Source organism: Vicugna pacos, chromosome 1 (assembly GCF_048564905.1).
Source record: "Vicugna pacos chromosome 1, VicPac4, whole genome shotgun sequence".
Classification (NCBI taxonomy): Eukaryota; Metazoa; Chordata; class Mammalia; order Artiodactyla; family Camelidae; genus Vicugna; species Vicugna pacos.
This window is the reverse complement of record NC_132987.1, coordinates 77670893-77695728: the sequence shown is the minus strand read 5'-3', so window position 1 is coordinate 77695728 and position 24836 is coordinate 77670893. Positions and strand designations below refer to the sequence as shown.

General features: G+C 37.5%; 1 protein-coding gene across 12 annotated transcripts in view; it reads left to right on the top strand.

Annotated features, from left to right (window-relative positions):
- Window positions 1-24836, top strand: part of BBX (BBX high mobility group box domain containing) — a 254842-nt gene that overhangs the window by 132070 nt on the left and 97936 nt on the right. The window lies entirely within an intron of this gene.

The window sequence follows — 24836 nt, the reverse complement described above, 5'->3', positions numbered from 1 at the left end:
TTTTCATTTGGTAGTTTCTTTTCAGCTAAAAGATGCGTAGAACAATGTCTATAAAAGAGAGCTGTCTTCAGTGACAGTCTTCAAGTATTTGATTTGTGTTGGAGAAAGAAATGAACTGCTTTTTAGAGGGGTGTGACCATAAAAGTAAAGTTAATCCTTCTCCCTTTCGAAAAAATAAAATGCATTCAAGCTTACTATGATGTATTTTGACCGAAACCATTAATAATACTCATGAAGATACATTTTTCAAGAGAAAAGAGCCTGTAGGTAAATCATCTGTAATTGCCTTAAAAGTTGGAAATAAGTGTTAGAGGAGCTTGAAAATGAGGCATTCACATGTAAATATCCTTGAGAATTCTCATACTGTGTAAGTAGCATTAAAAATGGTTCCTGTTGAGTCTATTTGATTCTTTTAATAAGTGCCAGTAATGCCTTTGATCCAGAAAGGTGTATGTGAATGTTTTCTCAGATACACACACCGTGTAATTTCTGAGTCAGAGTCCCACTACCCTTTTAATTTTTCACAAATTATTCCAAGCTTATAATAATAACATAAAAGATCTCCTTTGTAATGATTTAAGAGTAGTTATCGTTTTGAAAGTTTCAGACTGGAACCCTCTGCACCAGCAATGACTTCGGGACTCTTGACATTAAGCTGGATGAGTGATCCCAGTGTGTAGCTGCCAAGTGCGGGGAAGATGTTGCGGCCGGCGATGTGTAGAATTGCTTTGACTCACTCCAGTCCCCTGGCAGCCGTTGCAACCTGGCGGCAGCAACACTCAATCTGTGCACTTGCACATTTGAAAGCTGCTTTTCTTAGGCTCCCACAGCAGTTTGTATAGAGGAGGAGCCAAAGTAAGATGTCTACAGAGACTGTCTCAAAAGCAATTCACTTATACACTACAAAGAGCCCCTTTTTAGATTTGGTCCTATCACTACATTTCTTGACTTCCGTCAAAGCCTTTGCTGAAGACGCAGTGTGAGGGACAGGCTGGGTAACTTACCTTGTGCTGAAGTCTGTTGTAGGGTGTTTTCAAGAAATAAGAGCCTTAGAGTAATTTAGAGCTAGACGGACCTCTCCAGAGCCAGGTGGAGGCAACCGGAGATTCAGAGGCTAGGTGATTTGGCCAAGGCATGCTCCCGCTTAGGGCATTTGAATCCAAGTTTTCAGACTTTCACTTAAATGTGTGTATTTACTGTGAAGGAGGAACAAAAAGGACATTTTAAACCGTAGATTGAAAGTTAAATAGAAGTGTCGGTTGCCCCAAATCTGACAGGAAGAGCACAGATACGAGTTTCAGACCCTGGAAGTTGGAACTGATTCGGAGCTGAGAGCATGTGTTATGGGTGTGTATAGCTTACTCAGTGAGAGAATGATAGCAGTTCTGAGGGAAATCAGAGCCTTTCCCAAGTAATACGAGTTAGCGTGTGCACTTCTGTTCATCCTGTGAGCTCCTGTTTCTCAGCTATCACTTTTTGAGCACCTGTTGGGGAAAGGATGTCTCCCCAGCTATGGAAAGCTGAGGGACAGTACTGGTGGGAAGCAGAAGCATATCCTTCTATCCTCTCAGTGAACAGTAACAGTTTCTACCTCAGTAACTGGGGGTCTCTTCGCTGGTCTCTCCGTCCCCACGTCAAACTCACTGATGTCAATTGCTCCACAGACGCTGCTTTGCACCAGTCTCACTGTATTTTTTTTTTCTTTGGTGACAATGAAAAACTCACAGTTCTAACACCCCTATTTGCCTTTCATGTACAAGCTGTGTGGCAGTTACCCTGTGGTCCTTTTAGATTAAAAATGAAACTGTAGTATCCAAAAAAGAATTTAGTGGAAATATTCCATTTCTGTTTGGAGAAGAATAAAAGTAGTGGGATATAGTGGAAAGGATTCTAATTTTGTAATCAAGTGAGTTGGATCTTAACTCTGCCACTAATGCATTCGGTGAACTTCAGCTGACCTTTGACTTGCTTTTCCTCACCTGTAAATTGGAAGACACAAATCCAAGGACTGGATTTTTGGATTTGTAGTCCCTGTCAACTCTAGAAAATGAAGCATCTCACTTTAGAAGAGTAGCTTCTCAAATTATCCTATAAATTAAATATAACATTCAGGAATGGTAGTAAAACATGCAAAATTTCCCCAAGGATGTCAGTTACAACTGGTTGTGGACAACTCTTTTGTAAGTCAAAACTTCCCATCAGTGAGTACGATGCTTTCCAAGTGAATTGATCATTTCTGTTGTACAATGTGGGAATCCGAAAATACTTAGATAATTAGCAGCTTTTAAATGATATTTATGGACTCTGCTTCTGAAGGCAAAATATTGAGGCTATAACTAAGAACATTTAGATAGATTTGGATTTCATCTGTTTAAATTTAGCCCTAAGCTTTTATCTGAATTATCATGGATTAAAAGTACAAACACTTGGATACCTCAGCCTTCTACTTTACCTTGATTATGCATTTATTTCACTTGAATTGTTTTCATCAGTTTCATTTAATTGGTCATAACTTGTGTTGCTGTCACCCCAGTGATAAACGAGGGCCTTGGCAGCTTGTATGTGCCGGGACATGATACTACTTTAAAGACTTTGCTGGAAACCCTGCTGATTTCTAAATACCAGTTATAGCTTATTTAGACCAAGTGAATTTGTTTTCATATAGTGTAGGCCAGAAGTCATAGTAATTACTGTCATGATATAATGATGCTAATGTTTTATTGTCATCATCTGAAGTGAGTGATGAAAGCACATTTGTTAAATTGGATCTCCTTTCTAGCTCTGTATGCTGTCTTATACGTCCTGGACCACGTAGGAGATAATTGGGCTCTTTTTTATTCTCTGTGGTGGTGGCAGAGGTTCAACTTGAGATATGAAATCAATATTATCAGCCAGAGGTGTGATTTAGAAAAAAATGATATGTTATCTACTAGTTCAGATCAGTAATTGGTGAGGAAATGCTGTAAGAAATATCTGTTTCCTCATACAGAGTAGCTGTCTATTTCTATTGAGATATAATTGACATATTACATTAGTTTCAGGTGTACAACATAATGAATATATATATATATATATTGTAAAGTACTTACCACAGTAAATCTAGTTAGCATCCATTGCTACACATAGTTAGAAATCTTTTCTTGTGGTAAGAACTTTTAAGACCCTCTCTCTTAGCAACTTTCAAATATGCAATCCAGTAGTATTAACTATAGTCACCATGCAGTACATTACATCCCCAGGATTTATATTTATTTTATAACTAGAAGTCTGTACCTTTTGACTACCCAGAGTAGCTTTTCTGAAGATTATTTCATAACATTTAAATGCAAGCAGAAAAATTTTATAAAAACATCCACTAGGTGGCACTTTATAATTGTGTTTAGAATCAGCCCTGCAGCATTCTTGACTAGAGGATAAAATTGACACAGAAAATGTCTTTCTCTGAATGTTGCGTGTTCATGAATATCTGGATTCATATGAACTGTAAAATAATCCTAAAGGGAAAAGTTTTTATCAGCGATTTTGTCGACTTGCCCACTCATTGTAAGGAATGCTTCTTCTACCACATCCCTGGTACGTTCTCAAACAACATGACACTGGTAACCTGTATTAGTAACGTGGGGAAGTCTGCTTTCCTAGCCATTTAAAAGTCTTAACTTTATATAAAATATGACAAGCATAGAAAAACTGGTCCTCTATTGGAATAGCTATCAATTAGAAAATAATGTATGTTTTTTCTGCCAAAAACAGGACATTGTAGATGATATAGATGATATATTTAGTGTGGTTCCAAAGTTCTTTTTAAGATAAGGTTCTAAGAAGCACTGGCCTGGTTCTGTGGAGGATTTTTACTATTTGAGTTGATTTTTCAGATAATTGTTAACATGCTAATAAGCTTATTCTACCTAGTGCATACAAATTTATGAATGGTTTGGTTAATCTCCATTTGGCCAATTAGTATTTTTAAAAGCTTATTCTTTATGAAAGCTTATAGTACACCTCAGTATTTTCTTACTTTTGGTTTTTAAAGTATTTGTATTTACCAAAAACTTACCCAAAAGAAGAAAAACTCAATCATAATCCTGTTATTCAGAGATAATATTGTAAACAATTTAGTGTTTATTCTTCCAGGCTTTTGTTTGTGGTCTGTGCATATATAGGCACATATTTTTATTAAAAAAATTATATTCTTTTATCTCATGAACCTTAAGTTTATCTCAAACATCTTTTCATGTCAATAAAAGGATTTTCATAATGTTCCTTTTTAACACTCTTTTAAACTAATCTCCCACTGTTTGTATTTTGGGTTCCCTCGATTTTTTTCCTACCCCTAGAATTTAAAAATGCAGAGGTATTCCTTTACTTGTAACATTTACTAATAAGAGCACTGTATTAAAGCATCATGGGTCAACCTAGCACAGCATCTGTTTATAAGTAAGTTCTCAATATTGAGTGAATTTCTTACTTTCTGACTAATATGAAGTTAAGGATTTAGTAGTTGTTAATTGTAGTTTATTTCAGATTGATCTGAATGTTTATGTTCTGTGATTAATCATAACAATGATAGTAATTATACTAAACTTTCATACTCTATGCAAGGTGTATATACAGTCACTATAAGCAAGTTAGGTTTTTAAAAATATTTATTATTTTTTATTTTGGGGGTAGGTAATTAGGTTTTTTTAATTTATTTACTTTTTTTTTTTTTTTTTTGATGAAGGTACTGGGGATTGAACCCAGGACCTTGTTCTTGCTAGGCATGTGCTCTACCACTGAGCTATACCCTCCCCCCGGCAAGTTAGTTTATGTACATAGAAAGTGGTTTAATCCTCACAATGTGGCAGCCCTATGACACTTGTTTTGGGGGAAGAGTTTTAATTAAATTAGCTTTAAAATGTGAATTTTTATATATTGGGTTTATTTAAAACAGTAATTCTCAGTTCCCAGGGAGTGTTTGGAAATTTGTGGGGCATTGTGTATCTCAGTGGCTGGGGAATACTACCACCTGAGACTGAGGGTTGGGGATGAAAGGATGGGGAAGGAGCTGAGGTGTTTGCTGACTCAGCAGTGAGTAAAACACTCTTGCCTTCTAAAGAACTGCCCCACCCGAAATGCCACAAGCGTATTCACTAAGAAATGCTGATTCAGAGTAAAGGATATTCCTTTAAGTTGAGCAGAGCCAGGTAAATAATTGGAAGTTTCTGCTCTTCAGGCTCTGAGGATGCATGCCACATACATAAATAAGGTGGGTGGAACTGTAATCCTGCAGAAATTCTGGAAGTTTCTATGCTTGCTATTTTATTAAGTTAAATTATCTTGTGGATGGTTTTACTCAGTTGTTTAACTGAGAGTAAATTTTATTTCCCAGTCTCAGAGCAACACTAGCCACAGGGTGGCTGTAGATACAAATTCCCCAAATCTAACACCTGCTGACTCTGAAAGTCAATCTAGATCACCGAGGAGGCTGCACCTATAGCTAAAACAGGTCCTCAGCAGCTACTGATAATGTAATCAAATGCAAAGTAAAATGACACATATTCAGCATTCTTTATATCGGTGCAGTGCAATGAAATCCAAGATATAATTTATAGTTAATGAGGGGGAAAATTCAGGTTTTGTAAATGTAATACATATAAAACTAATTTTGTTCCTCTGTTTTTAAAAGCAGATGTTGAATAAATTCATGCAGATGTTAGGAACATGGATAGGGGGTGAGTAGCGGTTGAAGGAAAGAAGCCTTAAGTTGCTAGAACCCTTTCATAAAGAAGGAACAATTACTTGCTTTCTTTCAGTGTTTTGTTATTGAGATTACTGATGACCCACCATGATTTCTTGAGCCATCTCTGATATTTGTCTCCAAATTTAGCTATTTCTAAGACAGTGCATTCATTCCTTTATCATTTATTGCATGCATTCTTTGTAGTAAATATGCTTCAGTCAAGTGTGGAAGACAAATCTGCAAACATGAAAACTTCTATTCAAGGTGATAATGTCGCAGTAGCTGTGTAAAAAAATACTGTGGGACCCAAGGAATACATTCTAGCAAACCAGCTCTGGCCTTTGATCATAGTATGGATATCACTTAAGTTACCTGAAAATGAGACAGAACTATGTCTCTACTCTCCCAGTAGACCCAGAGCATTGGCTAATAAGCTAGGTTGCCTCTGGTATAAATAGACAATGGGATTTTTAAATTGACTCTTAATTAGCATATGATATGTTGAGAGTCTGCTTTATTTCTCTGTATATAGTCAAATATATGCTTCACTTCTTAATATTTAAACTATAGAACCTTCTACAATAATTGAATTACAGACAAAAAGGCCCATTTGCTGTAGTTGCAGTCATTATGTAGTGAAGCAGTTAATTTTGAGCAAGTGTTGAAAAGATGTCACATGGTCACAGTCAGGATCAGAAAGAGAAAATGACTTTCCACTGCAGCATATTGATTTGGTCCCTCTAAAGCCTGCTACTTTGTTCTCTATTAAATTACATTTAAAATATTTGATTTTAAAATACCTTATTGGCTTTCTTTCTTGCTAATAAAATAATACATGTCAAAAACACTGAAAAGCATGAAGACAAAAATGGAAATCACCCTCAATGCATATACCATTCCATATCCATTGTGAAGAAAACATTTTGATGTTTATTATTCCAATGTTTTTTCTAGGCATAGATACACTTTTACAGTTTGTTTTCTTCTAAATTAGAATCAAGGAATATAAATGTTATTGTACATACATTTAAGGAAAGATTGTTTTTTCATTTCTTGATTTTATTATCTAATTCCTATGCCCTTTCTTGTTAAGAGTTTTCTCCCTATTTAAATAGTGTATTATTTGTATTTCACAAAGACAGTGGGATTCAGGGCTTGATGTACTGTGGAGGTGCACATATAGTTTAGAAATGTATGCTTCTTTATGTATCCCCTGTACATCTGTAAAATCACTGCCATTTGATAAAGATGGGATGCAGATTTTTCTTTCCAAGGGAAAAGGAAATAGCTGTTTTGCTAGGATATTGTAAGGACTTATTGATGACATTTGCCTGATGCTGACAGATAGGATGACACTTGATTATCATTCTTTAATTATGCTTCCTAGGATGTTACTGCAGATACTGTGAGTCACTGTGTGTGCACATGCTTAGGTGGTTAATGCTACTTTCAAAGCTAAGCTATCAGGCTATCAGTCAAGAATATACTGAGTGCTGACTTTATGGATGAGTCTCAAAAATTAGATTTGGCTTTTGAGGTCATGTTCAAACAAAATCATATTTTGTGAGAGCATGGAATACTATCCAAGTTCAGATAGCAATTCTGTAGTTTCTATCAATATATCAGCTCTGCATTTTGAGAATATGTGTGTATATGTGTGTGTGTGTGCACTTTAAAAGCATAGTTCTTTTCCATGGAAGGTGTTCTTTTTCTTACTGTTTGGAAAAATTCTATTGTTGTAATGGGGGCTTTTAACCTAGGATTACAAACCTTCTTTAGGGTTCAGTTAGACACTATTGTTTTTCTCTGCTAACTGAACTTTAAGGACTATTAGTTACCAAAGATAAGAGCGTCCCCCATAATTTTACCATGTTAATGTCTCTTGTTTCCTGTTTACAATTAAAAGATCCACAAACAATAGCTATCAAAGTTAAGGAAATATTTTTGAATAAATGATGATATGATGCTGAAGTGTTTATCTCTCCTAATTGCTTAAAATGGACCCTGGAGACACTAGGAATATTTTTTCTGTTTTAAAATAGGTTTGTTTCATTATTGAAGCCACATATTACCATTAGACTTTTGCTGTAATAGAAAATGTAGAAGGTCAAGAATAGGTTTCATTTTTAAATATGAAACTTAAACTCTGTTCGGGTTTAAGACCCTCAAACTTTTTCCTCATAGTTGCAATATTTGTTTTATGGAGGCAATAATTGCTGTCCAAGGAAATGCTAAATAACTCTCCAGGACAGTCTGACACCACACAGAAGGAATAGAGAGGATCTGCCAGGCGGTCAGATGAATGCTGTTACTGTGACAAGTTCTCATATCGTCATAGCAGGCAGAACTGTCCCAGGCAGCAGCAGTGGCAGAGCATAAGCAGCTACTTCTAGGCTGACAACTAAAAGCTAATAACTCATATGATTGAATTTCAGGGAACATTTTTCCCATAGTTGGGAGTGGGGGTGCCTAACTGAACTATCAGTGTCAGCTGTGAACAGTGAGAAAAATGCTTTTCCAAGATCAAAGGCAAATATCGTATTTGGAATTTGTTCAAGAAGAGTAACTTTGCAATTACAAATATACTTTTAACTGCAGTATTTTGTTATCTGTCTTCAAAGGAGCACTGCTTGTTGATAGGCTACTTCCTGCCTTTCATCTTTTTTTCTGACTATGGACAAAGTGGGGAAAAAAGCAGCACCATGGTAGTGGCACTCCTTTTTTATGAGCTGTTTTAAAATACAGGGAACTGATTTAGGTATTTTAGAAATTAAAGTTGGCTCTCATAGAAATGCAGTTCTAATTCTGTGGTAGGGTCACTACAAATGACTTCCAGCCAGCTTCCTGCCAGATCAGTAGCAGAGATTAGTGGTGTAATCTGTAGAGAAATAGGAGAATGCAAAATAAGAATTTACCAGCTTTAGGAGCCAGGTCCTTATACAGACTGATAGGAGGCTGCCAGAGTGGAGAAGCAACTTTTAAGAAGTAGGAATTCCTCCTGACAGGGGACAGTATCTGACAGGGGAAATACACTGATTTGTCAGCTTGACAGGTTCTTGTTCTTGGAATCAGCATAAAGCTACCTTGATCTGCTTAACTAGAGGGTATTTAATCAAGTGCATGCTGCAAAGGAATGTTAAAGGTGGTAATGTGGGCCCACATTAGGCTAGTTGCAAAGTCACACTTGAACAACCTAACTGAGATGCTTTTTGTAAACGAAATTGAAGGAGAGGGAGGAAAACTCATCCAGAATTGAAACTCAACAAAGTTCGCTGAAAATTACATGTAAAGGAAACACCATTCTCTTTCTTTCTCAGCCTTCATTTTTCTTCATCAGCTCTTGCCAGTGATGCATCTGTAAGAGGAATAATGCAGGTTATCATGCTATGAGTAGGGGACCCTGATTATCACTTTTCTGATTGCTTGCTATCTGCTGTCAGTAATGCCTTACAGAAATATCCCTGTTCCCTGGAGCATTCTGACTAATGTGTTTGGGGCAAAAGACCCCAAACCACGGAATCCTTCATCCAGTGTTCCTGATTTTTGTCTAATCGACTGATTTTCAGTTAAATCTCTCAGTGCAGGTTTTTGCTTTTCTACATTTTGTGGCCGCTAGGTTTTTTGTTGGTATGTACTTTTTCTTTGAGGTAATTTATTCTTTCAAATAGCAAGGAAACTGGAGAATTGTAAGTTGCCCTCAAAATAGATCATTTCTTGTCTGCTCCATTCTGCAATGACTTCTTTCATTAGGATAATAGGATAAAACTGCCCTTTAGAAGCTTTTCCCGTATCGATCTAGTTCATTTCATAGTGGAGAAAAAGAAAGAAACTAAGAGTTCTTTCTGTTCTTTTATTGTGAATAAACCTGGCAATTTTGAATTTTAAAAATAGCAGTTTACTCATTTGTTTTACTAATAATACAACTTTAAAGCAATTTCAGATTTGTAATGCAGTAAAAAAAATCCTAATTATAATAATTTGCTCAAAAAGGTCCTAAACTCTATACCAACACAGGGAATAAGAAGGTTTAATTTTAAACCCAACCTCTTGTGAACTTTTACAGATCTTTAAATTGATGGGGTTGGACTCTTAATTTCTAAGGTCCCTTTTGATTCTAACGTGCAGTTTTATTAGCAAACTCAAATTTATATCTCATCGAATCCAGTATCTAGAAGCAACTGCAAGAAATCTTCTGGTTTGCTTCTCCATTTTAGCAGTAGCAGAGTCCAACTTTTATATAAGAATAACTGTTCATTCCCCCTACCCCAAACCTTTTGAAAACTGTGTTTAGTAGAGTTACATCTTTTTTGGTGATAGGTATCTGGTCAGTAATTTCTGCCTGCGGTATGTTTAGGGAGCTTTCCAGACAGGGTTTGGGAACTGTAGTCACAGAGTTCCACAAGCTCGGTAGTGGTCACAGTTCAGCTCCTGTTACCTTTATGAACAGACTAGCTCTAGATCCTGTACCCTTTGTCCCCCACATACTTTGCTTTATCCCACCCAGGATGTGAGATTGGCAGTAATAGAGGAGAAATTAGGACTTAGGGTTCCATCTAGCTGTTTGGTAGCAGTGATACCTCTTAGATGAATCTCAGAATTTTTGAAAGTTGGTATAATATATGGACTCCAGGATATTTGAGGAATACTAAATAAAGCAAATTACAGTTGTGAAATTCTTAACTTACCATCCAAAGAGTAGGGGGGAAAACCACCTATTATCTGGATTCTGTTAGTATTTATTTCTCATATAAAAATTATTAAATGTCCTCAAGGATATTTAATAATACAACCCTTATAAACTACCAAGATAAGGCAGTGATTTAAAGGCTCATAATGCTAATTACAGTGAAGTTAAACTATACTGAGTCACTTTAGCAGTACATGGTGCGTGTCACTTGAAAAAGAAAATCACAGGTTAAAGCTGACAAAGGTAATCATCATATGTTTTACTTCTGAGCCCCTTGATCTTCAGAGGACTCAATAGGAACCTTTAAAACTAGTCCCATTTTTTAAAATGTATTGTAACAACTACAGAGTTTGTCATTTTCCCAAATGCTTCCAGAGCCATCTATGTATGGATGAAGAAGTATGAAACAGCAGTGTAGTGTGGCAGCTGGATCACTTGAGTCTGAATCCTGGTGTCCAGTGCACTAGTATCCTAGCTGTTTACCCTGGACAAGTTTGCCTCCAAGCCTCAGTTGCTTTTTCTGTCAAATGTGGATAATTATGCTTCCTAATTCACAGAGTTGTTTCGAGGATTAAATGAACTAATAATGGTAGGTGGAATAGTGCCCTGATATATGATTAAGTCCAGAAAGGAAAAGATAAAAAGCATATTTTGTATACATGAAAATTCCATTTTTAGTAGTAAACCCATAGATCTTCCCTTATATACAATAAAAGTGTAGTTTACTAAATTCAAAGTAAATTTCTGAGAAGTGTTCATTCTTTTTATTACACAGCATTCTTTTTGACTTTGTACATCCTAAAGATTAGGCATAACATATTAAAATGGGCATGTGATGACTGAATTTCTATGACTATGAACCTATTGTAATTTTTAGATAAAAAAGTAAATGTTTTAAACTGTGTGAAAGATAGGTGTTGAAAGAATATGGACAAAAGTTGCCGGGACTTGGCACAATTAACAATTTAGCACTTTCAGTTGTCAAGGACAGCCCCCTTTGTCTACTGTTCATATATCAGGTGCTTACGATTCCCCATTAATCTTTCTGTCCCCAAGGAACTCCTCAGTGTTTCAGCTAGTTCACCTCTTGGCACATGAATGGTTTGGATTGATGTGAAAAGAACCAGGATTTAAAGTCCCAGATTTGGCCACATTACCTGTCTGAGCTGCATATTGTGGTGTTCAAATTTTCCGGTGTCATAGGTAGAGTTTTGCTCCAGATGTGGCTCTTGTGATTCTTAATAAATACAAAAGTAGGGAAAAGGTTGTTTAATCCTAACCAATATGTTAGGAATCTGAATCTCCTACTCTTTGATAGTTAAACATTTCCATAATAAAGCATACACTAAATTATTTGTAAGGCAAAAAAATTACTAGGGGCCTCCATGGCCTTGATTTGAAGCTGTTAGAAATGACCTTTTCTTTTAAGGAAAAAAAATATTCCCATACATTCTCTAAAAAGATGTTGGAAAGTCTTATTTAAATGTTGGAGACTTTATTTTTCCTAACAAAACATATGGAAAGTATTTAAAATGTCAGTAATTAAAAACAACTTAGTGGGGATATACAAAATTCAAAATTGTATTCAATTTTCAAATTATAGAATTCAGTGTTATTAATGGTGGAAGGGTTGGCATAGACTATGAGAAAAGCAATGTAGGAAAAAGACATATAAAACAGCTGTTGCCTTTTTTTAAGACCCACCTATACAGGTAAGAAATTGTCACCAATGTAAAGGCTGTGTCAGGGGCTTTGAAAGCTGACTTATTGTGTCTTTATCTACCTGGTAGGAGGTGAGACGGGGGAGTGGAGGCCTATGTAAAGGAGAGGAGGGACTCTGCAATACAGCCTGGTCTCAGCTGGAGTTACTGAAGTAAAATCATAGCAGAGAGTGATAACCATGGGCCTTCAAGGTCATCTAGACCAACCTTTTGATGCCCGAAGACCTTTCACAGTTTTTCTACTTCATCAATTGCTTATTTTGTCCTTGAACAGGTCTAGTATTGAATCTTTCTCTTTTTGTGAAGTGAAAACCAGGACTAGATGCTGGGCATCCTTACTCTTAATCTGGTTCTGTTATTGGGCCCATGGTTCCCGTCTTTTCTCTACGCAAAAACTCTACAAGCAAGAGAAAAAATGCGTATGAGAAGCATGAAAATGTTACTACACTTTACAACTGTCTCAGGTCATCATTGACCAGTTTCTATGTGAATGTCAACAAAATCCCAGTTTAATTCTCCCTTAAGCATTACTTTCCCATAAAGTCCCAGCCAATTATTAAATCAAGCCTGAGGTTTCAGGAATGGCCAGCCACCTGACTTCTTTCCAACTTCCTCATCCTGTGGAAAGCTGCAGCCGCTACTCCAGTCGTAAATAACAACACAACAAGGATCTGAGTAGTTCTTTTCAGGAATTTTTCAGAGGGCTATTTTTGCTGATCCCCAGAGTAAGAGAAGCCAGGTCAGAGTTGGCAGAGTTTGCAGTGACAGGAAAACCCCACAACCTGGCATTCACCCTTGGCATTTCCTCAGTAATATGTGGTAAGTTTAGCCACTAGTTAAGGGGTTAACAGTGGGATGAACTGGGGTCATCAAAGTGAATGGAGAATAATGTCTTATTATTGTGTATTGTCTGCTCCCAAATTGGACCATATTTGTTGGCACTCTATTGCATGCTGTCTGGTTCCCAAATTATTTCTTTACTATATAGATCTTATCTCACCAGGTGTTTATTGGTCCAACTCATGTTTTATAATCAGTGTCATCTCTCTTAATGCTAGTCCATTAATAGGTCCTTATAAGGTTGATTTGGGATCAGGAGGTCTCCCTAGAGGAGCTATGTAAGAGCTGTAGGAGGAATTTGCCCACTTCTCAAGAACAGATTTGGTTGTCACCGAATCCAGACAGCTGCAGGCAGAATTCTTTGACTCCTCAATGAACCTTACCCTCCAGTTTGAGAAATGCTATAATGCGATATAAATAATACATCTGATATTAGCTGTTAGAGTGTGACTTTTGGTACACATCAGACAATGACAGGTTTTATTTTTTCCCCCCTAAAATTAGGCAAGTATGCTCAATCAAGATAGAGCATATTTTATTTACTCCCGTTGGTTTTTTTCAAATTCTTACCCCAGCTTACTTTTATTATCAAACTGTTATGTTATTACATATTTTATAATACAGAAAATAACTTGGGCATATGTAAGGACCTTTTTTTGTATTAAATATGTTCTGAATTTTTGTTTATACTTAAAAATATTTGCAACAAACACAGGAAGTTGTATGTTGCTCTGGGATTATATGGCAGATTTGTAGTACCCTTCCCTTACATGTTGTGTTGCTCATGGGAATGACAAGCTTTCATGATGTGTATTAAGCTATAACCTGCCTATTGTCTTCAATGTAGAATGCTGAACTGAGAAATCAAGTTGTTTGTTCCACCCTGCCTCTCAGAATAATTAAATGGAGATGCACATGCTCTCCATCAATAAAGCATATTTGTTTTGAAAGACACAACCCTCATGGGCTGTCAGTCATAACAACTTCGGAGAACATGTTAGGAGCTGCAACATCAATATTTACAAAATGCAAAGTGAAGAAAAGTACACTGAGTCACAGATACATATGCTTTGTTATTCCCCTATTCCCTCCCTCCCCAATGTGTATAGTATGTCTAAATCCATGTGAAGAACTATTTTGAGATATGAACCGAAATTTGGGAATCCTCCAGCTAAAGTAAAGTCTAAGAGACTAAAAAAATTGCAGAAAAAAAGGCTTGTAAAATGGAACTACTTTTCCTCTCAAAATAAATGTATTGATTAAAAACTAAAATCAGTGATTCAGTTAGGAGGAAGAAAGTACCTGTGCTTTGGGATTAAAGTCAAGAGCCTTTAGACTGTGTCCTGATTCTCCCCCTACCCCCCTTCCCTCCCAGTGACATTGGAAAGATTATGTAAATCTCTTTGAGGCTTCTCTTACTCAGCTGTAAAATGGGATTAATTATACCCGTTTCATGGGATTGAGTAATATTAAATAAATTAACGTATGCAATAAATGCTTTGTAAGTTACAACATGGTACCTAATTGGAAAGTAGTGATTAAAGTAGCCCAGGTTTTTATGGCAGTATTGATTTTTCCTCTTAGAAAATATATTTAGAACTTATTAGTGCAATGTACCCAAATTTCATATTACAAAGAGCTTTATTATAAAAATCAAAACAGAATTTCTTAGATATGTCAGCAAAATAGCTTCCATCTTTGAAAAAGAAGGTGAGAGAACAAATAGTGTGGGCCTGTGGGTAGCACTGTAACCCGCTGTTGGCATTAACTCTTGTGTGTGAGAGCAGTCTCTCCTGCTTGCCCTCTCTGCGTAATGCTCTTGTGCAAATATGGAAACACTTGGTTAGATACTTGTTGCAAAGTACTGTGGAGATGCTAGCTAAAAAGGAACTGAATTAATGAAAAATGGTCTCAGTAGAGTTAAGAGTCTTAACTTAGGGGAAAAATGATACTAAATTTGAAAATTCCTGGATTTAACTCAATACTTGGAAGACTGCTTCTCCCTAAAATCAGCAAATGCCATGCGTTTATGATATAGAAAAGCGTCTTAAGTGATTTTCCAGGTTTATTTGGTTTATAATTCTTTACAGAGGAGCTTTGTTCTCTTTATACTATAAAGCATTTCCTTTGTGTTTAAACAGGATGCTGGAAGGTAAAAATTTGGCCAGCAGAGGGAGCAGATTTATGTAAATTAGGCTTTAAGAAAAATATTATAAGATGCCTCAGTAAACATGTGGATAATGCCTTCTCATACTGTGCTTTGAGAGAAAAATGGAAGGAAGGAGGAATGAGTTTAGGGTTGTACTGAAACTTCTAGCTATTTAAAAAATGTTTTAATTATTATTATTATTTTTAATTTGGGGGGTAATTAGGCTTGCTTACTCATTTTTATTTGTTTGTTTGTTTATTTATTCACTGGAGGTGTTGGGGATTGAACCCAGAACCTTGTGCAGGCTAAGCATGTGCTCTACCACTGAGCTGTACTTGTCTCCCCACCTTGTCTAGCTATTTATATTCTCACTTTGGTAGTTTTTAAAACAGAAAAGAGAAACAAGCAAATGGTATAGAAATAGGAACTTGTTAATTCTATGAAATGAAGAACTTTTTAAAACAAATGTCATGAATTTAATACATTTAGTAAATTTTAAAAAAGCTTTCAGTACTTGGCATTGAAATTAAAGCACATTCAGACAAAACACTTTAAAGGAGTATAACAGCTGAAAGAATATAAATGGAATGGTCAGTGCTCTGAACAGGGCACTGTTATGACTCTGAATCAGCAAATAAGCCCTTTTGTATCATGTGTATTAAGTCAGAAAACTGAAATGTATTTAAGAAGAAAATTTAACCAAGTGTGAAGCAAGTATAAAACAAACTGTTTTCTGCTTAACTCTGGTTAAACAGAAGCTATAAATGTATCACAGCTCCCTGTGTATTCTAATTAATTTCCTTGGCAAATGTGCGGTCTGATATAAAATCATTAAGTTAATGCATTTTCAAGCACTTTTTATTAAATACATAATATATTCAGGGCAGTATTCCAAGCATTTGGGAATATAAAGATAAGCAACATCCCACCGTCTTAAAATGTATAATTCAGTAAATGACAAGTTAACTCAATCCTAGTGTGCCAAAGTGTAAAGCAAGTGGGCGTTGCAGAAACTAGGATAAGCTACTTCAATAATCACTAAAACTGCTAAAATAAGAAATATCAATTCCTCTTTATGTTGTGGAAAAAATAAAGACTTTTGTGGCCATTAAAACTGAGAAGTTTTGCTTTATTAAGAACTAAATTTAACAAATAATTTGCCATCTTTTTAGAGTACAAAACAGTAGGTTGGGAAAAAGAGATTCCCAAGTAAGGGTATCATAGATTATTATTTGTTAACTGGAACCATTGTCTCTGGCTTTGTTTTTTAAGTTGTAATTAAAGATCAGGATGGTGAAAGACATTCAGATCTCTTTATTAGTTTAAATTTTTTTTAAGTTAATGTAAATGAAAAAATAATTTTAAAAACTTGGTCATTTTAGGTGGGGTTTAATATATTTAATTTTTAAAGATATGTGCGATCACTCTTCCATTTTAAAAGGCTGTATGTAAACTGGTTCACAGAAGATTATTATTTGTTCAGTGATGGGCACATGAGAAAAGGGAATAGTTAATTATTTCTCTTGTGAGGTCAAGATTATTCATTGAGTCGTTTTGACATTTGCTGCATAGAAACTAGTATTTTCAAACACATAAAATTGCCAGGTGTTTTGGTTGGTAGTTTGAGTAGCTATTTGAAGTCGGTGCAAGGAATTTCTGAGATGGAGGGTCACAGAGCAGGAAGAAAAAGCAGGGCATGGTGACAGTGGAGCAGAAGCAGTGGCAAATGAGGAACAGACCTGGAGCTTTTCACCCAACAAATATTGGCCCACAGTGGGCCCAGCTCCGTGTCAGGCCCTGCAAATACCATGGTGAACATTATACAGCCTCCTGCTCTCTCAAAGCCAAGTGGATATGAAGAGGGAAGCGTGCCATTTCATTCTGACTACTGAACATAGGGTGCTGTGGGGGCACCTAGGAAGCACCTCTCTCTCAGACTAGAAGGAGCCAACAAGGGCTGAAGTGAGATCCATGCTCCGCTCTGAAGCAGGGATGAGGGTTCCGCTGCAAGGAGACAGCAGCACAGAGGCCAAGGGGTGAGAGTCTGTGGTGAGTTCCAGGTGGTGGCACGTGGCTCAGTGTAGGCAGAGCTTTAAGAGTGCGAATGAAGCAAAGAAATGTGAGCCGTAAAAGTAGGTAGGGACGAGGTCAGGAGGAGTCTTGTGCTGTATGAAGGAAGTGTCTTGGGCTTCTTCCTGAGTACATTGAAGGGCTATTAAAGAGACTCATGCAGGAGAAGGATGTGAGCAGGTATCTGTGGGGTGGAGAACTGAAGTCAGCTCAGCTGTAGATAAGAAGACCAGGCTGCTGAGCCAGCGTGAGGGATGGAGAGGAGTGGACCATAAATGTAAGAGGTAGAAGGGACAGAACTTGGTGAGAGATTAGATATCGGGGCAAGAAGCCAGCTGCAATGATTTGAATTTATGGTGAGAAAGTAGAAGAGATATGTATATGCTTTCCAGATGTTTCTGTCCAAGGAAGGCATGTCCAGTTCCTAAGCACCAGGCAGGCTCTGGCATACTCCCCAGGGTTATGGTGGAGGCAGAGGCCTAGCCCAGGCAAGGTGTTTTCTCTGAGAGGCTGGAAATCAAAGATGTAAGTGTGAATCATGGTGAGGTAGAGAAGCCAGGGCCTGTGACACAGTTGGAATGAGTTGTGCTTTCTAGGAAATTAATCCTGGGGTTTAGACCAAGAAGATTAGGAACCAAGTCAATAAATGAAGTGCAAGGTGGAGCCTGTGAATAGTGTTAGGACCAGGCAGGCCAGTTCTTCTTGGCTGCTAGTGACTTGGGGTTAGGCAGTCTCCTGGCCTGATGGCTAGAGGCCAGTTTGTACCAAAAAAGAGGACCAGCTAAAGGAGGAGGAGGTTTCAGAGAAGCTTTAGACTTGAGATTGTGTACAGACTGGCGGAGAAGGTATTAACGAGAAGGAACTGTTGACAGTTCATCAACGACCCAGGGTAGCAGGAAAGATGAAAAGCACAGACTGGGAGTGAGAGGAGTTGAAATGTGAACCTTAAAACTCTGCCTTTGAGAAAAGGCAGAAGAAGAAAAGAAGCAATTTTGAAATTGGTAGGCGAGGTCTACATGTGAAGACCACTCTGTTAACCAGGAGGCAAAGGCATTTTCTTAGAATGACTAGGATTGTGGTGGGAAAGACAGTCTGGAGAAGCGTGGGCTCTGGGGACAGAAGACCGTAGGTTTGAATCCTGGCCCCGCCATGTTGTTTAAGCTTTGTCATTTTCAGTTGCTTCCTGTTACAGTTATTTTCTCCAAGAGGTATATGGAGGATTAAGGAAATTATTGTATATAAAGTGTTTAGCATGTAGCAAATGTTTAATCAAGTTAGTTATTAGAAGGCAATGTTATTATAATGGTCAAGAACTGGATCCTGAAGCCAGACCTTCCTGAGTTCAAATACGGGCCCCACCAATTACAAGCTAGCTGTGTGACCTTGGACATTCTATAATGTCCAAATATAATGCATAGTTAATCAGGTGATCAGTAAATACGTATCCAGCTTCACTGACAGTAAATGAGAAGATTCCATGAGCTCATCTTCTTGTGCCTCAGCTTCTTGCCAATGTGTTAATTATGTCTCACTTACGTCACAGTACATATAATAAAAACCTTTGTTAACTCATAAACGAAACGTGACAAACTGTATGTTATTTGTGTCACAGTTTTCTCATCTGTAAAAAAGCAGATTAGAGTGGTATTAAAATAGTACTACCTCTTAGGCTTGTGAGTTAAAAGAATTAGTTAAGTTTAAAGCTCTTAGCTTCTGGCACATAGGAAACAATATATACATAAACATTATATATACATAGAAGCATTTTACACATGCATATAATTACTATTATTACCCTCACTCATCATCATCAATAGGGGTTGAGGAGAAACCAGTAATAGACACCGTGGGATTGGGTGAGACTAAGACAAGTGAAAAAGACTGCGAATGAGCACTGAAGACAGCCGGAGGAGGTTCTTGTAACAGTGTCAGACCACGGGAGCAGCCGGCAACCTGGGGATAGACTAGGGAAGAAAAAATGGTTGGATGAGTTCAGAGTTGGGGTTAATTAACAGACCAGTTATGAAAGGCAAAGAGAGCTGGTGAGCTGAAGGTACTACATATTTTGTTTTGAGAGAATAGTGAGAGTCATTGACAAATGACCAGAGAAGGAAATAAAGAAAGCTATGAGAACATGTTTTCAGACTAGTACTGACAGCTGTTTGGAAGCGACTTAGATTTCATTGTATTTATTATATTGCCTTGTCAATTTGCCTGTTTTTCTTCTCTCTCCTCCCCTCCTGAGCCTTCTGGGTTCTTGTATTTTCTTTTTTGCATGTTTTCTTTTCAAGCCTTGTATCTCTTCTGCTTTCTAGCAAAACAACACAAAGAAAAGGCGTAATAAGAAAGCAGACAAGTATTGTTTCTATGTTCACTTCTTCACGTATTCCCTGTCTAGCACAGGGAAGTTTGCTCTGCAGATCCAGAAAAAAGCATCTGGCATGTTCTTTACCCTGAAGGGTCTCTGTGGGAGGAATTCACACAGAATCATTATACATATATTATACAGAAAAATGATTGTTACACAATCAAGTATCCAAAAACATGGCATATCCATTAAATGTGGGTGCTCAAAAAAGGTGCCCAGGAAGGAAACAGACAGGAGCTGGGGAAAATAAAGACAGCGTCTCAGAAATGGGGGTTCAGAGGGGCTTGCCTAGAAAGTGAGAATGGTGTGTGGGGTACAGTGTGCAGGCCTGGGAGAGCTGAGGAAGCACAGGGCAGGTGTGGTGAAGAGGATGACACCAGCCTCACAGGAGAGTAGAGGCGGCAGGGGTGGTGACTGAGTGAGAGGTAAGGCTGGACACTTAACTCCCACAGTGCAGAGCTCAACATGTGATCAGTAAATATGTGTTCAGCTGCACTGAGGACAAATGAGGAAGAGACTCCTAGGAGCTTGTCTTCTTGTGCGTCAGATTCTTGTCAGTGTGATAATTATGTCCTAACTGTGTATTAAAAATAAGTGTTTTTTTTAAAGCACCTTTGTTAATCTAGAAGCTAAAAGAGGCAAATGTGTGATGCTACACTTGTTGAAGAATAAGAATGTGGTGATGAAGAATGTAAATGCCACCATGAAATTATAGGCAAACAGAGTTGGGCTTTTGTGGGCAAGGGCTGTATGAGGGGGAACATGCTGTAGCCTGTTACTGAATTCTCGGTGTAGTTTTTCTTCCCTAAGCCACCTCCTTTGGTGCCTTATCTCTTTCAGGGTAGCTGTTGACTCTGTCTTTAGCCTAGAGCTGTGTGCACTTTGAGGACCATGTTAAGCTAAACATCATGGGGTATGTGTTAGAGATCTTAGAATACATATTCCTTCATAGGTAAGGGCACAGGGACCAGAACTGCCAGTATAGCTAAGCCCTTCTTTGAATAGTGGGTGTCGTATTAGTATTCATGAGAGCATGTAGATAACATCTTGACAGAGTTAAAGTTTCAGCTTGAAGAGCTACTGCTTTTCAATAAGGAGTGCATTTAAAGACACTCTTTGTGTGAATAGAGTGACTGAATTGCTTCTAAAATGAGAGTATTACTTTGTTGAATGAGATATTTTTCATTTAATCTGTCTACAGTTTAGAATTGTCATTAGAATTACAATAAATAGTAATGATTAGCACTCATAGGGCTTTTATCTTCAAAGAGTTTTAAAATCAATCTAATCTGTCTCGGCGTCATCTGAGATGTACACTTGCTCTTCTGCCGTGAACCCTTGCAAGTGTTCACTTTCCAGCCCCTCAGTGCTCCTTTAGGTAGTTCCATGGCTCATAAGCTATTTGTTTTATGGGAACTGCCCAGAGAGTTGACAGATGGAAGGCTTTATGTTAGAACGGCTTGTCCTAGGTGAGCATTTGGGCTGTTAAGTTGGGCTTCCTGGTTATAGTGCCAGCTCCTCCGCTGCTGACTGTGTGGCCCTGGGCAAATGACTTAACCCTCAGCTTCTTCAGCTGGGATGCATCGTAGTACCTGCTTCAGAGGATTCTTGTAAGGATTAAATGAGATAATGAATACTAAGTATGGGGCAAATAGTATTAATAAATATTAGGTGTGTATTAGTGTTGTTTTAAAACTATGCATAGAAACATGTCATTCTGGAAAGTTGTTATATGTGATTAAGTGTAATGTAAGGAAATTTTAAGCCATAAGTTACTTTTTCAGGGACTGCTATGTACCAGGCTCCATTTGAGGCCCGGGTGGAAAAAATGTATGAAACCATGACACCTTCTTCCTAGAAGTTCACAACCTATTTTGGGGGTGGGGAGGGCACAGTTAACAGACTGAAGCAGCATGAAAAGTGCTTGACCAACAACGTCAAGTACGATCAAAGCTCTTAAAGGAAGCTTTAGAAGGGAAATGATATGTGACCTGGGCCTTGGAGGGATGATATCCATTTTGACAGAAAATGGGAGAATTTTAGGATGCACAGGTCTTCAAAGTTGGGGTGTTTGCCAGCATCTTTGTCAGCAGGACCCCCTGAAAGAATGGAAGCAAGATGTGTCTTGAAAGCAGCAACATTCTCTTGGAAGATTTTTAGCAGGTTGGTCTAATTTGTGTGAAAGCTCTAGAGCTAAAGTGGTAACTTTATCACCATTTCTTTGGGCTGGTTTCTCCTTTTCTCTATAGTCCCTAAGAAGCTCTGAAGCTTTGCAGCCTTAGTTGGACCCAGGAGAGGCCTTACTTGGGGCTAGAATGTATGGTTGTCTAACAGTGAGATTTTGTGGGCCTCCCTTACCTTCCCCTGTCTCATTTGGTCTGAATTTCCATTAATATGATTTGAATGGGGTTTTATTGGACATTTAGGAAACAGTTTAAACTCTAAAATACCCCTGTGACACATTTAAATTTACACAGTGTTTTAAAAGCTGAAGGGTACTGATTGCCTAAGTTGTGAGACAAGAGGGTAGAAAGCATAGAGGATCTTACAAAATTTATGACTGTACCAAGGCACTGACTGTATATCACTGAGACGAAAAAAGGAAACTTACCATCTTTCTTTTTCGGTTTCTGAGGCTGGAGGTTGTATCATCTGGGAAGCATGTGGACCACTGTTAAATGGGAGTCCTCTATGCTCTCTCTGGAACAGCATCTTAAGCAGTGTTAAGCGAGCACCTACTGCCTGTTAAACCCATACTCCCTCTAAAAAGCTTGTGGGTGAAGGGAGGATTTACTAACATGGAGTGAGACCCTTCTAGGCGCCAGGCTCCGTGTTGGGTGTTATAGAAAAAAGTGTTCTTACAGTAGAACTATTATTCAGAGTTAACATAAAGAAAGATTAGCAAGATGAATAACTTTACAAGTAATTGGTAGAGGCAGGATTCTCAATGAGGTCTGTTAGGCTTCAGTGTCCATTTTTTCCCTTTGTTAAATGTGTTATTTGCTTTGTACTGTTTCTTCTGTGATATTTCTTCTTTAAATTTCTCGTGCAGTTTGACCTCAGTAAAGGTCTTGATGAATGGGCTTGCTGCATTTGAAGAATATACTCAAGTGAAATTTTTCCTAATTTATCACCAGGTTGATTTACAGTTAGTTCAGTATTACGAGTTTCTAATTGAGTAACTCATCCTAGCAAAGAAAAGGGAATACAGGGGTTGGTTTGTTTTTATAAGATAAATATTTAGTACAGTTGACCCTTGAATGCAGGGGTTATGTAACTTTACAGTAATCCATCTGTAGCCACGGTTTCCCCATCTGTGGAGTCAACCAGCTGTGGATCACTTAGTACTGTAGTATGTTTTTATTGAAAAGGCTTCATGTATAGTTAGACACTCGCAGTTCAAACCTGTGTTGTTCAGCGGTCAACTGTATTTTGGATAGGGACCATCAGCCTCCATCACTAACAGTCTCAGGAACAATAATTTGATGATACTGAGTCTTGAGTCCTTCAAGTACAGAGTCCACTGACAGTTAAATGACCTGATTTCAGTTATTCTAGAGTTGCAGTGCAGAAAGAAAAAAGGACTCTTTTTGAAAAAAATCCCACCGGTTGCTCCGTTCATTACATATAGATTGCTAGCTTGATTTGCTTTTATTCCAGAACAAGAAGCCAAATTTTATAATGTACTGGCAAAATACTTAGAAAGGTAGGCCTCTGCTACTATAAAAAATTAACAATTTTTCCTCCTCCTCATTGCTGAAATAAAATTTTGCCTTCTTTGCCATTGTCTTTCCCGAAAGATTTTTTTTTTTATCTTTTCTTTCATTCTTGTCTCTTGCCTTCTTATTAAATCTGAATGATAATCTGGAGCATCATTTCCCCCAGCTCTTTTGCCTTCCTTTCAAGAGTTTGAAAGTAGATCCCCGGAGAATTAAAGTAATCAGATAACTGTAAGTTATTAAAGTATCCAGTTTACAGTTTGAGGTATTTCATGGTCATTACATTAGTTTCACTTTTCTTGACTATTTTTGTCCCAGGGATACTGTCTCCAGTTCACGTACTCATTTATTCATCTTTCATTTATGCTAAAAATACTTATTTTTCTCCTACTTTGTTCTAGACCCTAGGGGTTGTCAGTCTTATTTTTCCACAGCCCAAGTAGCTGGTTGTTCTCACACATCACATGCCACCTTGGCCTGCATGTCAGCGTTATATATGATTTTCAGACCCCCACCCTGCCCCCGGAAGGAATATCTGAATTCAGGAGAATGAGAGAGATAGGGATTAATTTTGAAGCCATTCTAGCATATAAATATAGTGAATTATCACCATAATTTAGCATGAAGGTTCATATGGTTGCTTGTAACAACCTTCACAACTAACTGATCTTGATGTTCTGAGAAGCCAGATGCTTCTGAGCATATAAAGGTAACTTGTCTTGGATCATCAAGAGAAAGGCCTAATGATGGAGGTAGGATGTACCGAGTAATTATCATTCAACGGAAAATGTGGTAAGTGTCTTTAGATATAGCAAATCTTTCTGTTGTATTTCTGGGGAAGAAGAGATTAATTTGGGGAATATCGGAGAAGACATACAGTATCGTAGTGGCATGCCAGTTATGTAGAAAGAATTCGAGCAGTGGGGGAGGGGGAGGGGAATGTGATTATTTTGAACCCAAAAGCCACATACACTATTCACTTATTTGATTCTTCATATTCTGTTTTCTGTTTGAATATTGAAATTATACATAAATATATACAAGGGCACATACACTTAAACACATTCACACATAATTAAGTAACATAATCAAAATCTTGGAGGCTGAATGATATATTTTTCTCTACGCACACTGGCAATCACTTGACCTCTCCAGTTGATAACAGCTTGCCTGACTTATAGTTTCCCATTGATTTCTTTTACTATTTAAAAAATGTATTATATCATAAAACATCTAGTATTAAACCCAGTGTGGGTTTAATTACCACTCAGGCATCACATCCTGAAGTGATTAATAAGCCGCAGAAGTAATAACTATTTCCTCTTCTCTCTCTATAGCATTGGTATTTTTGGAAATTGGGTTGCTGTGCCAAGTTTTATTTGTGGATAGACTGGGAATTGTTAAATGGTCTATCAATTCTAAGAAATCTTCGTTCCTTTATTAGGAGCACGGCAGATAACTAATTCCATTTAGAGTTTTCAGTAACTTCTACTCTTGAGACAACCACATGAATCATGTAACTGCTTCAGATATTCAGCAGAAGTTTCTTGTTAAGAAAACCAC